Genomic DNA, 18,599 nt, shown 5'->3' on the forward strand with positions numbered 1-18,599 from the left:
TTCTTTTTTCTTCCCTTTCTTTTTCTTTTCCTCCTCTTCCTCTTTCTTCTTCTTCCCTTTTCAACTTTTGTGTACCCATTCCCTTTTGAGCAGGAAATGCCAACTTCAACCTTTAAAACTTGACCAGGAAAAAGCAATCAGAATAAATTCAAAGTTACTTATTTTTAAATGATTGCCTGTTATTAATTTGATACCATTTTATCAGAGACTTGAACTAGATTTAATATTGTTCTAAGTATATTGTGCTGTTAACTAGATGTGACCATGTTATAGAGAGTACAAGATTAATTTGGCAACTGATGAGCACTTTTTCTACTGAGCATTGAATCTTGCAATTGTTGTAAGAGAAAGATGCACATCAACGGAACATCTTAAGAATTCTTGGTCTTCTTTCTTTGTATATATGACTTTTTTTTAAAGTTTTCACAAAATTCTTATGCTGTTGTCACAGTTTTCCAGATGAATATTTGAGGTTCTTTAACACGTACAGGGTCACACACCTTTATTTAATTCACTATATAGAGGTCCAAAAAATGACATTTTCAGGACTCTTTCTTGTCACTATCAACATCCAGTTGCAAAAGAATGAGCATGGCTTCAGAGGAAGTGCAGAAGAAATATTGTGAGGGTTGGCAATTTTCTCTCCCAGCTATCTTGAGGCCAGAAGGATCTTAGGTGCAAGGGCATCTTCTAGAGAGTTTTACAACTTGTCACAGTCCATGATCAGCTGGTTTCATGACAGGACCACATGGCAGAGGGCATGGCCACCTGAGGAGAAGCTGCTCACAGCATGGCAGCTGGAAGCAGAGAGAATCTGAGCACTTTCTAAAATCACTTCTATGTATGTAGCATCTATAAACACTCCCTTGATTGATGACATCTGCTATCCATTACCAGAACATTGAAACCAAACCTGGACATCACTAGGAGAGAGAAACCTCAATATCATTGTGTGTATGTGTTTGTGTGTCTCTCTGTGTGTGTGAGTGAGAGAGAGAGAGAGAGAGAGAGAGAGAGAGAGAGAGAGAGAAGAGAGGGTGACTAATGATCACATCTGTGCTCAGACTTAAGTAGGGACTTTAGAAGTTGGATTTGATTAATTTATTCTGGAAACTGTGTGATGAGGTCTTAGCCTTCTGCCAGGGAGTAACATGAAATGATAGTGGTTGTTTGTTCTAATGAATTATTTTTTATTATTATTGTTATTATTATTCTATCCCCCTGACACCACCCCCTGCATGAGCACAAATGATTTGGGAATGTATGTCAGACGTCACATATGCCACTGCTACCCCAATGTCAGCAATGCAGCATAAACTATTGGAATCACAAGATTCCATTTCTCCATTTGGCTAAGATTATGTGCAGAACCACTGTGACTGTGAACTTGTTTTTATTCCAAAAAGCATCTCAGTCAGCAGTTACTGAACTTTGGTGATAAGCCTCTGCACTGGAAAGGGAAGCTGGCATGCAAGTGGTAGCATCTTGTAGGCAGCATTGTGACATTTACTTTTCCCTCACAGTACCCATAAAAATCCCAAGATTAAATCTGGTTTGCCTTTTATTTCTTCTGACACCCTATGCTGGCTTTTCACTGCAAAGACTTTTTATGAGCATGTTGGACGTGGGAATGGGCTGCCAACAGATGAAATAAAAATACTTCCATCACTCTTCCTACCACCTCCAAGAAGTAGATGAAAATACTTACAGGCCAGGGCTCAAATCTACATAGTATGTCAACTGGCATGCTTTCCTTAAATGCAGCCAAAACAGACAGGCAGTGTAGTCTGAAATTTTTGGTTCCTTTGGAAGAAAGTAAATACATATTTTAGTTTTTAGCAACAAAAGAGCAGAAATGAACTCAACATTGTCTTGCTAATTTCAACCATTATAGAAAAGTGTTTGTTTGTGCTTGCTAATGCTCAGTATAGACAGAAACACAGCATGCTTGGAACTGGTTCCATAGGAGTCATTAAAAGGCATGCTGAGAATGTGTGCTAAGAATAAGACACAATTCTTTGTGCACGTTCTCTGGCAAAACTCATTACAGGAAGTGTTGTCAAAGTCAAAGACAGACACTTTCACTCCTCCAGGAAGAGAGAGGGCTGACTGACAAATGTCTTACCTTTTTCTAGCTCTGGTGATTACACCTTTGGCTGGGTTGGCAGGGTGCATGTTAAAAGCAAGAGGGTATGATGGTAGAGAACAGAACTGGGATGAGAAAAATCTAATGTAACAAGTTATTGAAAACCATGATAACTGTACAATTTCAATCGCATGTGACTTACCATCATATCATTGTTTCTAAAGGTTTTTCTTTTTTTCTTTTCAGCCCAAATCAGTGGAAAGGGGTCTTGGAGTCAGAAGACATGCTCAAATCTTGGTTCAGCCATTTCTTCTGTAGTCTACAGCATATCGGTATTGAGTCTCAGTTGCCTAAATGGACAACAGGCATAATAATAGCCCTACCACATAGTGGAATGAGGGTTAAACTCACTCACGTAGGTATGATTGCCGCATAGAGTGCTTCACAGTGAACTGGTGATTTGCAATTTTTTAAAAATCCCTGAACATAAGGAATGAGAAAGTTCCTAATATCATGCAGTATGGCCTGACCTACTCATGAGTGTGCGCAGGTATATGCTGCAAGTTTAATACAATTTGGTCATTGCCAGAACCATTGTCTCTCTAGCTAGGCTTTCTTTAAACTACAAAAGCAATTTTCTGCTAAGTCTTAGCATTTCACAAGAGCACCAACATTTGCATATACTTCTTGCCTACTGTTAAGAGAATATGCATGTAGATGCACTAAGTACTAACTTCAGGGGCACATTAAACTCACATGGAGGAACCATGGATGACCAGGCGCTATGCAGAGATTCTTATTAACCTCATTTTGGATGAATCTCTTGATACAGTTTGCACTGGCACTTTGGAAACATTTTGAGATAATTCTAGGTTGCAGCCAAAGGTAAACCTTGCTTATTGATGCTACTATGCTTGCCTCCCTCCATCTTTATCCTTTCTCCATTACTAGTGATGATGGGTTACCCAAGCCTAGCAAAACCTCCTGCTTATTTATCCTCAGTCCAGGACTTTGCACAGGGCCTAGTCCATGGTAAATGCTCATTAAACATCTCTTCAAAAATGTTAGCCAGATAAATCAGGAAAGAGAAACATACATACACACACACACACACACACACACACACACACACACATAATCAAACTATCCTTATCCAAAGATGACATAGTGCTTATAGACAGAAGACCCAAATAATTCCACCAAAAGACCCCTGAACTAATAACTATTTTTAGTAGTATAACAGGCTACAAAATCAATAGTATGGTTCTACACCAACCATGATTCACCTAGAAAGAATTTAGGAAAACAATACCATTCACAATAACTTGAAGAAAAGTTAAAACACTTCAGCATTAAACTAATAAAGGAAGATAAAATTCTCAATAATGAAAACAGTGGTTCTCTGAAAAAGCATATCAAAAAGGGCATCAGGAAAAGGACAGATATCTCTCTGTTTCTAGACAGGGATAAGCACTACTGTCAAGATGAAAATACTTACAAAAGTGATACATAAATTTAATGCAATCCCGATGAAAATATTAACAGCAATCCTTCACAGAACTAAAGAAAGCAATCCTGAAAGTCACTGGAATTAGACAAGATCCAGAGCACCAAAAGAATCCTAAGCACTAAAAGTGAAGCAGGAAGCATCAAAACCTCAAATTTCAAGTTATATTACAAAGCTACAGTGAAAAAAAACAACATAGTATTGGCACAAAAGCAGACACATGGATCAATGAACCAGAACAGAGGATGCAGAAACATTACCACATTACCACACATATTTAGCTACCTAATTTTTGAGAGAGGTACCAAAAACATACACTGGAGGGAAGATAGCCTCTTTAGCAAATGGTGCTGGGAAAAGAAACTACCCAGAAGCAAAAGATTAACGTTAGTCCCATATCTCACACCATATACTTAATTAAAATAAAAATAAACAGAAAAAATCTGCTGGAAAATAAAATAGGCAAAACTGCACAAGTCTTAGGCATAGGCAAGCATTTTCTGAACAAAATCCTTATTGTACAAGAAGTAACATAATCAGAAAATGAGATTTTTATCAAATTAAAAAGCTTCTTCACAGCAAAGGAAACAAACAACAGATTGAAGAGACAACCTATGAATAAGAAAAAATTGGTCAGCAACTCCTCCAATAGAGAACTAATATCTAGAATACATAAAGAAATGAAAAATTAAATAGCACCAAAAAAGATCCAATAAAAACATGAAACTGAAAGGAATACACACTTCTTCAGAAAAAGTACACATGGCCAATAAATACAAGAAAAAAGTTCAACATTTCTGACCATTAGAGAAATACAAATTAAAACACCACTGTGATTCCAAACTCCAGAAAGAATGGCTTTCATCAAGAAATAAAATAATAACAAATGCTGGTGATGTTACAGGCTAAAAGGAACCCTTCTACTTTATTGGTGAGAATGTCAACTAATACAACCACTATGAAAATAAACATGGAGATTCCTCAATAAACTAAAAAATAGTAGATACATCCCACCTGGCTATTGTCCATCTAAGTGTCTGATCAAAAGAGTTAAAGACATCATATTATAATGATGCATGCGTGTCCATATTTATAGCAGCATAACTCATAATAGCTACATCTCAGAAGTGGCTTATCTGTCCATAAATGAATGAATGAAGAAAATGCAGTATTTATACACAATAGAGTGCCACTCTGCTATAAAGGAAAAATTTTTGTCATTTATAGGAAAATGGATCCACCTGATACCATGTGAAATGAAATACATCATACATGTACGGTTATATATCACATAGTCTCTCTTATATGAAAAACACAAAGTACAAATAAAGAATTGTAGAATTAAAGATAGATAATAGGATGTAGAGAGATCTTTGGTAATAGGGAAAGGACCAAGAAATGGAGAGGGGAGAGGAAGCACAAAAATAATTTAATGTGATATGCACATGTGCCAACTCCCCACCATGATTGTAATCATTATTTACTGTAAGCAAATACTAAAATGTAGAAATGAATGAATGTGTGACTCACCATCAGCTCATGCTAGCAAGGTTGGTGACTGGTGTTAATGAATAAGAAAGTGGACACTGACTTAGTCAGGATATCTGAGTTCTTTCTGATTTAGTCATGGCTGAGAGAGTTTTCATGCTTAAATTATCCACTGTAAGGCCTCAGTTTCCCCATATATAAAATGAGAATAGATCATATATACTTAAGGGCCTTTCCAGCCCCAATGTTACTCCATGAGTCTACGAAAATCTCTGGTACCGATAACTGTATTTCTGCCACCCTCCTAAAATGACATGTACATGGAGAGAGGGAGTTTAATTAATCTTGTAAAAGGCACTTTCTGAAGCTAGAGAAACCATTTTCATAATGGAGAGCATTTAATGGACTCAGCTTGTAAAGAAACAATTTAGTAGCTTCTGCCCATTTAGTACTGTTATTTGTGCTCCACAGAAAGAAAGGAGAAGGGATCAAGTAATCTGTAAGCACTCATGCCGCAGAGGTGGAGAGTGTCCTCTAAAGAACACTGGCTGGATGCCCACCAACTGCTTGCTAGTTGGGTAATTTGGACATATTCGTTGGTATCTGGTAAAGATAACACATGGAAACACATGAAAAGACCTTCCCATAGCACCGGCCAAATAGAAAATACACCGGTAATGTTGTGGACAAAAACCACAGCAGAATCTGAGTAAAACCCTAAGAATACAGAATTATTTGATTCTATATTCCAATTCCAAAAGTAATGGTGACTTAGCTGATGAACGACAGATCTGGGATTTCAAGTCATGGCGACTGCAGTGTCAGTGGCTTGTACCATGTGTGAGTCCTCATGGTTTTATTGTGTTCTGCTCACGCCAGTGGTAAGTGCTGGAGGTATGCTCACCTCAGCAGCCTGCTCTGGGTCTGCATAGATTTACTTTGGTGGCTGCTTCTCAGATTTCCCCAGTGCCTTTTTCCAAGCATCCTTTCCCATGAAAGAGTGCTAGTGTTTCTGCTGTCATACATGAAACCAGATTCATACAGGGACTTACAGTTGGAGAACAATGAAAACCTTTACATAGGCAGAACTGTTTCCTAATACATAGAATTATAAAGGCCTTTTCAAAAGACAAGCTTGTCTCAGAAAGCTGAACTCTGTATTTGCACAGTGGGAACTCAGGAAAAGAGGAACAGAACGTGAGCGTATGTGTTTTGAAACTTTCACAGGTTTCCCTGGTTAAGATCTCCCAGATTGAAGTTCAAAACTATCGATGCACAGTAGGAGAAACTGAAAAATAAGGGTACAAATTACCCAAGTTTGCGTCACAAGGACTTGGAGGCAAGCCCCCTGATTTCAACCACAAGTCTCATCCCTTGCTTGTCAGACCAAAGTAGCTTCAGGATGTTGGCAGTTCTTACATGGCTTTGCCTGTGTAGTTCAAGGTCAGCATCATAGCTGAATTGTCTTCATAAAAGTTTCTGCTGTCTGGTGACTCTCTGCTCCTCTTAGAGACATCCTTTTAGAGTAATGAGAAAAGCTCTCTTAGAAGGAGGCAATATTTCTAGGAGTTAATAATGTAGAATCTGGAACCACACCAGCTGCTTTTGAAGCCTGGCCTCATCGCTTCCAAGTTCAAGGATATTAGGCTTCCCCAATCTTCAGGTTTCACAAGCAAAAATAGATATAAAATAGTTAATGTGGAATTAAATGTGACTGTGCACATTGATTACTTTGAAAAATGCCTGACAATAGTAATTATTCAATTAATCTTTACTATGAATGTTATCTTTCATTGAGTAATACACTTCAACTTTCTTTGATTTCCTACACTTTCAGAAATGATATTCTTGACTTGCTCAGCTCCACTGTCCAAGAAACGTGAGTTCAGTTGCACATAATATCAACTACAGCACAAACAGCATAGTTCTGTTTACCAAGGAGAATAATCCCAGGCTCTCTGCCACTTAATCTGGGTCAAAAGCTAAGTGGAAAAGAATATCTCCTTAAACTAGAGGATTTCTAAAGCAGACATGGTCCACCCACTCTCCCAAAATAGCCCTGAATTCAGGCACTTCAGCAGGGAGCAAGGATTTTGGCCTGTTTCTTTCTACCAGGAGTCACTGTACATTCATCACCGTTATGTAATTTATATAGTTTCTCCTTCGTAGATACCAGGGCTTTCACTGCATATATAATGTCTTTTTTGCTAGTGGCTACTAATTCTTTTAGAGACAATTCATTGATGTCTAGATGTTAGAAAATCAAGATCTACCATTTTACTTCAGGCTCAGGTCACTTTGTCCCCATGTTTTTCTTTGATTTCTTTATTTGTTTAAACTATCAAATCATATTTTATATATTCTCACTGTCTTTTTAATATTTAGTATCAGAATATATGAAACATAATTGAAGAAAGGCAAATAAACACAAAATTTTTTTTTCAGTCCTTAAAAACTCAGCCCAGGGAAGTTACATGTTGTGGTAGATTTGTGCAAATCCTACCACATGAAGATACATTTTCAAAATGCTCATGTAAGCTTTCTATTGTAAAATCCAAGAACAGTATTTTGATTTAAAAGAAAGGCCAGCCAAGCATCTGTTGTGTTAGATCAATCTCATGGGAGCAACTCAGTTCCCAGGAGTTTTCCTTTCTAGATGCTTATGGCCTTTGAAGTCAACAAAGTGAAAGCCATCCATGGTTACAGGGATTCTCCTTCCCAGTGTCGGAGCTGCCCATGATTTCCAGTTTCTGTGATGCATAGAAGTTTGAGGAGATTAACTTAACACAACTCCCACTTCATTTCACTTTGTCTATTTACGGATGTTTATGGGCAGAGGTACTTTGTAGATAAAATCAGAAGCATGACGTCTCTTCCCAAATCAATAGTTTAATATCTTGGTTACAGATACTCCTATCATTAATCTTGGTGTACTTCTAAAGCTATAGGTCATACTTTATGTACCAGGTAAATAAGCCTGTTTTTCCATTGGTTTGAGCTCAGAAATACAAACATATTTTTAGATGTGTTTTGTGTTATGAAGATGAATATCACCATCAATAATTTAAATAAATCCTTTTTGCTCAGAAACATAATTTTAAAGTAACCTTTTAAGGGTAAATAAAACACATGCAGCTAGGTTTTTGGTATGCTCAATAAAACTGACAAATGACAAATTTAAATACTTTCTATAGGCTTAGATCTCAATTTAATTGTAATTCACCTTTAAGGTTTTCATCTGTACAAGGAAAAATTCTCTAGGTTATGCTTCAGAATTACCAGTGTGGGTTAGATTTGCGCAACACCCACACATCTTAACCATTAATTTCAATAGCACCACAATAATCTTCAATTTAGCAACTAGGCAAGTGAATTGCTTCTTTAAATCTAAGTGCACGGAAATCGTATTCATTATGAAAACAGCGCTTCTAATTTCCAGGAAGTGATTTTTATATTCATCAAACTCTCTTTCCTGAGTATAGGTCATTTTAAAAGGGAAGTAGCAATGTGGAAGGATATTAGTGTCATATTTATTTGTGGACTATAAAGCAAAGAATTTTAGAACTGGGAAGGGTCTTGAAGATAATTAGTCTAACTTATTTTTATATACAGAACTAGTGAGAGCAAAAGAAGTGGTTGCCTTTGTCTAAAATTGTCCAATTTAGGTGAAGAAAAGTGCTCCGTGTATGAGTGTGTGTGGAGAGAGAGAGAGAGAGAGAGAGAGAGAGAGAGAGAGAGAGAGAGAGAGAGAACAGGCAGAAAGGGATAGAGGAAAAAAGGAGGGAGAAAGAGAAAAGACAGGGAGATCCTTATTCAGTAACAGTTCTTTTTTCATTTAAAGAGTCAGAATTTGAAGGATTTATGGTGAACTGAATGTAACCATATCTGTTTGGCTGTAACCAGAATCAGCAGCTATGGGACTTACAGGGAAATGTTGTTGTGCTATTTATATTTATTTTCACATTAGTATCGACAGAAATTTGTAGTGATCCAAATTTAAGTATAAATGCAGTTAGAACCATGAAAAAATTCAAACATCTGAGATTTAAAGGAGAAGGAACCGAAGGAAAGCCCTCCTTGAAAACATTTGTTTTTCAGACATTTATCTACTGTAGGGTAGAATTTACATCACCACTCTCTGTTTGCATAATTTAGTATGGTAAATGCCTTAAAATCCAAACCCGCAATTAATCTTCTTAAGAACAAAATAGCTATTTAAAATTTGCTTTTATTAGCTAGAACATTTCATCTGTGTGTTCTTTGTTACTGATACTTCATCGTAACCCACTGTGTTTTGGGGCAATTCTGACGAATCTATGTGCATAGGAGAAGAATCTAAGGACCTTTGAGATGGCTGTCATATTCCATTGCCATCTGCTGCTCCTCTCAGGGTCATCAGCAGGACTGAGCACTGCTTATGAAGTGACCTGGTGTTCCAGAACAGGCAAGGAAGAGGTGACTAAGGATCAAAGAAAAAGGGGGAAGCTGACTTTGAAAGGAGAGCTAGAGTTACCCCTAAGAGAAAAAACAAGAGGCATCTGGTGCCAGAACACGGGATAGCAGGAGGCTGTCATACCTGCCCTGCCCTGCTATGAATTAGTTAATTGCTTTGGTATCCTTAAAGCTTTTTAGAGCACTTCCTAAGAACTTCACAAATTATGAGATATGCATTTTACTATTGCAAATGTACCGCTTTTCACCCACAATGCATCAAAAACCAATAAAATCTTACATGTTTGTAAAATGAACTTTAACATGATCCCATGAAATTTCATCAGAAGTGTGAAATTACTAAGTATCTAGTGTTTTAAAAGAGAACTGGCTAGCTACAATTTTGTTTAAACTAGCAATTTGTTATTGCTATGATAAGAAAAAAAGATTTTGGGGGGTTACAGTTAGGATATGTGTCTTAAGAAGCTCCCCAAAATTTCATGTGTTCACAGGTGCGGCTTTTGGAAGGTAGCCATATCACAGGATCACTGTACCCACTAGCATATTCATCCACAGCTGAATGTGCTCTTATGAGGTGGCACCCAGTTGGATGAGGTGAGTCACTGGGGTACATGACCCAGAAGTATACATTCATTCTACTGGTCCCTTCCTCTCTCTCTGGCTCTTTATGATCCTACTGTGCTTCCTGCTCACCATAAAGTGAGGGCTTTGTCCCACCATGTCTTCTGGCCATGATGTTCCTGCCTCAGTGCCAGCTAACTATTCCCTGAAATCTGTGAAACTACAAGGCAAAAGTAAACCTCTCATCCTTAAAATGGAAGGTATCAGGTATTGTGTCCCAGTGACAGAAAGCTGACCAGTATAGGCTGTAGCTCAGAAGTAGGGTGCCCACTTAGCACATGCAAGGTCTTGCATTTGATTCTCAGCTTCGCAAAAAAAATGCTTATAGTCAAAACCACACATAAGATATGAACCAAATACACTGAATGGGCACTGTGTTCCTACTTCCCAACAAACAGAAATTATGCCATGGGACATTTGTGTTACTTTCACTGTTTTCTCAGAAGGCCAAAATGTCATGATGTCCCAGGAGCTTTTCTATTGCAATCCAGTTCCAGATTGTGTACAGGAATAACCTGATTTTAAAACTGAAATGGGCCACTTTGTCCCAAGTATCCTTGGGACAGTGAAATGACAAAATGTGAGATTTGAATAGAATGAAATATTATTGTCTGAAAAAAGAAGAAAATTCTGGCCCATGCTACAGTGAAGATGAATCTTGATGGTATGCTAAATAAAATTAGTCAATTGCAAAAGACAAATGCTTCATTGCTCTGCTTATTTGAGTTACATATTGCATTCAAATGCATAGGGACAGAAGTAGTAAGATAGGAAGAGAAAGAAGGAATTTTTGTGCTGGACACAGAGCTGAAAAAATTCCATGAGTGGGTATCCAGTAGAAGCAACAGCACAATAATGTAAATGCAGCAAATGCAACTGAATGGTCAAAATGGTACACTTACGTGTGGATAAGATGGTAAATTGTACATGATACATCTATTGCTAGAAGTTTGAAAAATATCCATCCAAAATAAACAGATTACTGTAGCATCTCCAAGACTCATGAACTCACAAGTGTTTTCTTGAGTCCTCCATGGTTGCTTTAAAATGTCATAAATCTTAAAGAACATTTTACTAAACTCTTCACCCATACCACACTCTCTGGACATGGAAGGGCCACTTCCGGAGCTCTCCTTATACAGTGCATTCTTCCCTAGAGAATAATGATTAAAATTGAGCCTATTAGAATTTCACTCAAATTAGACCTCTCTCAGTTAGCATCCTCCTTATGAGTACATATTCTCTCAGGTTAACGATCTTCCTTGCGGAGGGGTTGAGGCATTAATGGATGAGGTGGGTGGAGTAGAGGTTTTCCCAACATAAGAACAGTGTGACTCTGAGTCATCTGGTATTTGATTGCTTAATGGAGTTCAAAGGATGGCATCTAACCTTTGGGAATAGTTGTTCATCTGCTTTGTTTCTATCTGTAGAACACATTAGTCATTGTCCCTGATTTGGTCTGCCCCTTGAAATGCTGCCTTTAAATAAATAGTCAGTTTGTCTGCATTCTGTCTGGACTCTCAGGTCATGCACAGATGACTGCCTTGATACTTATCTGTCCATTGCTGAGCAACATAGAACATGGGACCAGAGCCACTACGACTCTTGGACTTGATAGGATTGCAGCTGCTGTTACCTCGGGAGGTCCCATTTATCAGCCCTATCATTCAACTCTTTCTTATTTATTCAGCCCTATATAAAATCTTTTAATTTTTTATGAAAAAATCCCATTAGTACAGAGAGAAGTGTTATTAAGCTAATAAAACAGACCTCCATTGAAAGTAACTGGAAAAGCCACAGAAATTAACATAAGAAATACAAAATTAATGAATTCCTGGCTTGACACAGTTAAGAATTGTTTAGATTGGGGCCTGGAAAATGGGAGATATCCATGTATTTTTAAATAATAAAATAAGCCTATAAATGAATATGCATTTTAAACAAATATGACAGAATGAGGGCATAATGATTTAGATACTTTGAGCATACTTGGAACAAAAAATTGGGTAGAATTTTAAAAATGACCTGAAGATCTCACAGTGACGTAATAGGGGGCATCTAGTTTAAAGGATTAAGAATAAAGCAACAGGAACAAAGTTGGACTCCATAAAGATCTATCATCATTTATCTTAAGAGTTTGTTCCTCTAACCCAAGTCGGGGGGGATGTTTTGGATTTCAGTTGACGAGAATGGTAGATAACTATTATAAAACTGGTACCTTAACTGCAATTTCAAGTAAGAACAATGGCATCTTACTGAAAACAGCTTCCTATTGCCTTATTTTCATTTGATTAGAATTCTGTACTTTTGTGTTGAAGCTCAATAGGGCATCTTGTGTTATGTTTGTAACTCTATATAAACATTTGTTTTAATTTGGGCATAAAAGGAGCCAGATAGTGTGTGTCTAGTCTAGGTACTTAGAGAAAAATGGCACTCTTTCATGCTGCTAGGGCCATTGTTTCAAAAATTAAAGTACCATAATGATTTTCAAATTGATGTGAAAGATGCAGAGTGACTTTGCAAAGTTACTGACATCTCTTTGCAGCACCTTTGGTTTGTAACTTGGTCACTATCAGGAAATAGCACGAGGAAAAAAATCATTAACTGTATAGAAAATCTTTGGCAAAGGAAGTTAGGATGGTGTCAGTACTGCATGATATATATTGCATGGATATCAAATAAGTTCTGGGCTCTCAACAATTTTCCTGAGTGCAATAAATCCTATTTCCTATTCACAGAAATGGGCTTTTACCATGTCTAGTCCCATAACATATTCTCTTCATTTTGGATGCTTTACTTAATGTTTAATGGAGTAACAAAAATCTTGGCTCTGGTAATTACACAAGTCCTTCATTCTGCAGATTACAAAATATATATGAGATGGAATGATTTGCCTAAGCTCATGTTAGTACTTACAACCAGACTAGCTTAACTGTGTTGCATTGTGCTAAAGTGCTAATGTGTGACACATCAACCCTGATTTTTCTCAGATCAGCTATTTTCTAACTGAAAATAAATTTACAAGACTCTAGAAAATCTTTTTGTTGTATGTTTTGTGTATTTGTGTGGTTTCACCCAATTTTTCAAGTAATAGTAGTATATCAACCTAACTGCAAAAATTAATATTATTCAGGAAGACAAAGTTGTTAGAGTATTCTAGTGCATTAGAGAAGCAAAAATACAAAATGAACAGGTTTATTGAATTAAGGATGTGGAAAGGAGCACACAACCCATGGCAGTTGAGCTGTCTCTTTTGACCTCATAGAGAGAGATAGAGGGTTCTATGACCCCTGATAGGAAGTAGCACATGGGGCGGATATTGATGACGTGTGAGGAACTGATTGGAATTCTCTGTGAGTGTAAACAGGAAGGGGAGTTGTAATTAGGGCTGAAGAAGAAGCAGGAAGTGGTAAGCGTTCCCACTTTAATCTTCCTCCAATTTAGACCACCGCCATAATTGTACAGTAATTTATATTAGGGTAAGAACCTTTCAAAAATAAACCTTTATTTTTCTGCAAAACTAAACCACATGTTCCAGACTACCTTTTCTATAGTGTAATATGTATATATGCATAAAATTGCATATATGTGCATAAAATTGTATTTATCTTATTAAAATTGGTTTTAAATTATGCACTATATCCCTTTTTCAAAATGTGCTTTCAAAATATAGTTTAAAATTGAGTATTACAGTATGTTGTACAGCTCCTTCCTCAGGAACTTCTTCCATTTCCAGTGGAAGATAACTTTTAGAACCTGGAAAGAAATGTTACGGTAGATTATGTTCTATTTGCAATTAGATAAACTGGAAAGGTTGAGGGTCTTGGTGAAGGTTTTGGTTTGGTTTTAAAGATTATTAAATAATACACATTTTTGAAAACAGAAAATGCAGACTCAATAGTAAAATATGGGTTAACAAAATCTAGCAAAATCTAGCCTCAAGAGAATACCATTCTTTTGGATGTGTCTATCTATATATTTCCATAGACCCACAAACACCTGTAACTAGTACGATCAACTACTGCCACAGCCAACCCTAGACACAGTTCTTTTTAGGAAATGGAACATTTTAGATAAGGTAAATGCATTATGAACACTTGGAGATGAAAAGGATGAAGCCCCATGTCCCCATGCGTGTGATCAAAGACAAGAACAGAATTAAGTAATTAAACTGCAGAAAGGAAGCAAAGATAGCACAAAGCCTTGCTTGGGGGAAGAAAGGGAGGGGAAAGGAGAGGATAAGATGAAATAGAGGGGCCAGAAAAGAAAGGAGAAGTGAGGAGAGAGGAGGGAGGAATGGCGGGGGGGGGGGCAAAACAACAGAAAATGAGCAGAAATAGAGACAGAGACAGAGACAGAGAGCAATGAGGGAACTGAACGTTGTGCAGCATGTAGAAGAGCTGATCTCTGAGGAGAGGTGTCTGTAAGGAATTCTCTGGGACGGAATACCCAGAGAATTTAAAGAGAAAGAATGTCAACAATGGCTCCCCAGGAACCCGCACCCCAGTCACTGTGAGTGATGCATACAAACGCCTACAGTGAAAATGCAAACTCATGACTGCAGATACTTCCTTCTCAGCAACAAGAAACTGTGACTTTAAGAGCCTGTGCTGAGTGGATAAAGAAATGCTTTGGGTGCAATGAAGGATTAGGACTTACAATGGGGCATGAGAAGTAAAGTACGGAGGTTAAAAGAAGTAGACACAGAATCAGAAGTGAGCAGGAGGGCACAAAGTATCAGGAATTTACAAAAATATTAGGACTATGCTGGCCATTCTGCAGGACATGGGATCCAAAATGGACAATTTTTTTTTAAAGCTTACATCTGCGAAACGCTTCATCAGACCTCAAGACCTTACTGTGTTTCTCTACAATTGAAAAAAAATTAAATGGTAATCAGACTAATAAATACTGTAACTTGCTTTTTCTACTTAGTAGCAAATACAGATTTACATTAAGTTGAATGGTTTGGTAATTAAGGGATAGAAGTATTTTATTTAAATTTTGGGAGTAGCTTTCAATGGTTCACTATGAAAAAGCAGTTCTACACTGAACATTTTTATTGACTGAAATGATCTGAGAAGTGTAAAAGAAGGAAAGCTTTCCATTTTGGAAAACAAAAGGATCCCATCAATAGACAAGAAGCTAGGGGTGTTGAGCAAGATGTGTTATGGGGAGGTACAAGGCAATATTATTCTGCTATTTTTCTACACGTAATAGAAAAAGCCAGTGGAATACTTGAGAGATGGATGACATCTCTGAGCAGGGCCTTCCCAAATTCCCATGCACAGAGAGTGAAGCAAAGCCCCTAGGCCTGGAGGATCAGGCTGCTAAGGGGCAGTAAGGGGACTCATTTGTCTGCTTTAATCCCCTAATTAGGGGTATTGTGCTAAAAAGACAGATGCAGTGCTGTAATAGTCTCAGAAGAGGCTGTGATGACAAACTGAAAAAGGGGACTTCTTCAAGATAACTTATGCCACCGCCACAAATAGAGAAAGAAACTGCTGGATTCTGAGCATCAGCTGTGCATTTATTATCACCTCAACAACTTATCTAGCAAAATAAAATTATGAAATATAAAGCTCCTCCTTTCTTAATAGGAATAATTATTTGACTTCAACCCATCCCAACTAGCAGAACTTAGTACATGTGAGAGAAGAACAACTTACCAGACATTTGAAAACATTTATGAGTCCAATATAAAGAGATTGTTCTAAGCAATAAGGGCAGATTCTCCCCATGAGATAGACTTGCATGATGGGACTGGAGAAAATACGAGAATAATTCTGTCTTGCATTCTCCAGAAGTTCTGGGGGAACTTTCGTAGACGATGACAAAGCAACTTGAACTCAGACAATATCACTTTTACATAAAAAGTACAACTGCACAAGAAGTACATTACCATCATGTCAGTAAACACCAGATAATCCATTGCAGAAAATGAAATCTATAAAGAATTCAGAAAACTGTTCCAAAATCTAGAGTAAAAGGTGAGAGATAATCATGAGATACAAATAGATGAAGCTCGTGGAATTTTCAGTACATAAGATCAGAATTCTTTGAAGAGAAAAAGGAACAAGGGAAGGAGATGCAAGTGAAGTAATAGGAAAAGCTCCCTGAGCATAGGCTAATTAAGTTTTAACTTGTTAAATCTTCTCCTTGATTGGGGGAAAAATACAGGATGTTCATTCATGCAGCTGAAAGAAATACATAGTGTAGCCAGTCTTTTGCTTTTGACATTTGCCAAATAGCAAAAAGGAAATCAGAAAATTTCCCTTGGGCAAAGGGACAGAAAGCTGAAAATATCAGCTGGCGCTTGGGAAAACAATTACAGCGATTCCTTGGATAGGTATAAGAAGGAAGGATAAAGAAAGATCCAAAATAAGGATGAAAGCCTGAATGGAAGCTTGCTGGTTTTCTGCCAAATGTAAATGTGTCTAAGGAACATGGTTCACCTCCAGGCAGACGACTTGAATTAAGCTCCTCCTAAGAAATAAACAGCCTCACAAATGCTCTCTTGGCCAAAGAAAACCAACTGACAACAGATGCCACAGAAATTCCCACTGCATACCCATCTATGCGGATGATATGTAAGGGAATTGTAACAAATGAACCATAATTCCTCAAACAAATGCTTAAGTTATGGCACATGCCTTTGTGGGTTACATACTGTTTGCCTTGTAATGGCTTCGAAATTCCGTTTGAATTTGAGTCAACAAGTAGTAACCGTGTACCTACTGTGTGCCGTATGCCTATCTGAATTTATGCTTCATATTCTTTTTCCATGTGCAAACCAATGACAGGTTGGTCTCAGGAGAGTTCAAAGTGTTATCAAATGCCAGTGTGAAAAATCAGGTCATCTGATTGAAATTATCCTAAGGGTAACACATTCGTATTTCTTCCTAAAAAAAGGGTCTGGTGATAAGCCTTTCATGTGAAAATGGTAAAAATGCTTTTGTTTAAGGGCTTTTGAAGGAATGGTTTTGCAGGGAAAAAAAAGATAATGTCAACTAAGTACTGTTTCACTTTAAGAAACAGTGAGAACTTAAACAGTGTTTAAGAACTGCATAATATTGATTTGAACCTCCCTTCTAAAACTGTTTGGTTTTTTTTTTTGTTGTTTTTATTTGTTTTTTTTTTTTTTTTTTTTTTTTTTTTTTTTTTTGCAGTAGTAAGGTTGATCCCAGGGCCATGACAAAGAGCCACATTCTTCCTTCCATTTTTTTTTTTTTTTTTTTTTTTTTGCATTTTTGAGATAGTATTAGCCCCTCTTTTTTCTCCTTCTCTTTTTTACTTTTTTTTTTTTTTTTTGAGACAGGGTCTTGCTAAGTCACTAAATTGCCCAGGCTGGGAACAAACTTGAGAAACTCCTGGTTCAGCCTCCCAAAATTCTGGTATTACAGACATGTACCACTATGCCGGCTATAATCAAAGATGTTCTGAAGTTTTTTATGGTTTTCAAAGTTACAGATTTGGATGAGGAAGTCTCTCGCCTTCTCATTGTGACCAGCAGTGTGCAGCTCCCGCTGGATTTGTCCCGGTGATTGATTGCTTCAGTGTTCTAGCCATTCAGTCCCTGTTCACATACAATAATAACACCCGAGGGGAACTTAGCTTTTTCCCTAAAAAACATAAGCTAAAAGGAAAAACGCCTAGTCACGCAGAACCCCCTGCAGGTCTCTCTGCCATGAGAAAGACAGGGAAAGAGGCTTGGCCTCCCAAGTCTGAGCTCCTAAGAACTCACGGGTTGGCTGAGGCTACTTCTCTCCAATGGCTTTGAGAGAAAAATGAGGGAAAGACAAGGAGCTGCACATCCCCCACTAATTCCCCTCCTGCTGCTTAGGAGTGGAAAGAGGCATTTACTTTTAGTAGCCAGCGAGAACCTGAGTTTCCATCCTTTCCATTAAAGATTGTTTAGTTGAAAAGATAATTTGCATATTTATTTTAATATTCAGTGTTGAACACATCTGCTATGGCTTGAATCTCGATGTCCTCCCAAAACATTTTGTGCTCACAGGTGGAAATTTTCAGAATTGACTGGAGCTAGGGTGTATAAATGTGGATTAAGTTTATGTGAATATGGATTATGGTCTGGTAACTAACTGAGTCTACTGTTTGGCTTAGCATAGTTCTGGATGTGTATAACAGGAAGGTCTACCCTTGGTGTGGGTGGCACTGCCCAAAAGGTCTGCATCCTGAATGGGTTAAACAGGAAAAGCGGGGTTCCTGCTTGCTGCTTCCTGCCTATCATACTGTGGACTGTTTCTCCTATGCTGTGCCCCTCTGCCATGACACCTTGATGTAGAGCCAGCTGACTGAGGACTGAAATGTCTCCAAACTGTGAGTTGAAATAAACCTTTCCTCTTTTTAACACATGGCTGTTGGGTATTTTGTTGCTGCACCAAGTAACTAAAACGTCTGAAGATCTGAGAAATTTCAGTTGAT

The sequence above is a fragment of the Cavia porcellus genome, unplaced genomic scaffold, assembly GCF_034190915.1.
Source record: "Cavia porcellus strain 051 isolate PalLab524CR breed Dunkin Hartley unplaced genomic scaffold, mCavPor4.1 scaffold_3, whole genome shotgun sequence".
Taxonomy (NCBI): domain Eukaryota; kingdom Metazoa; phylum Chordata; class Mammalia; order Rodentia; family Caviidae; genus Cavia; species Cavia porcellus.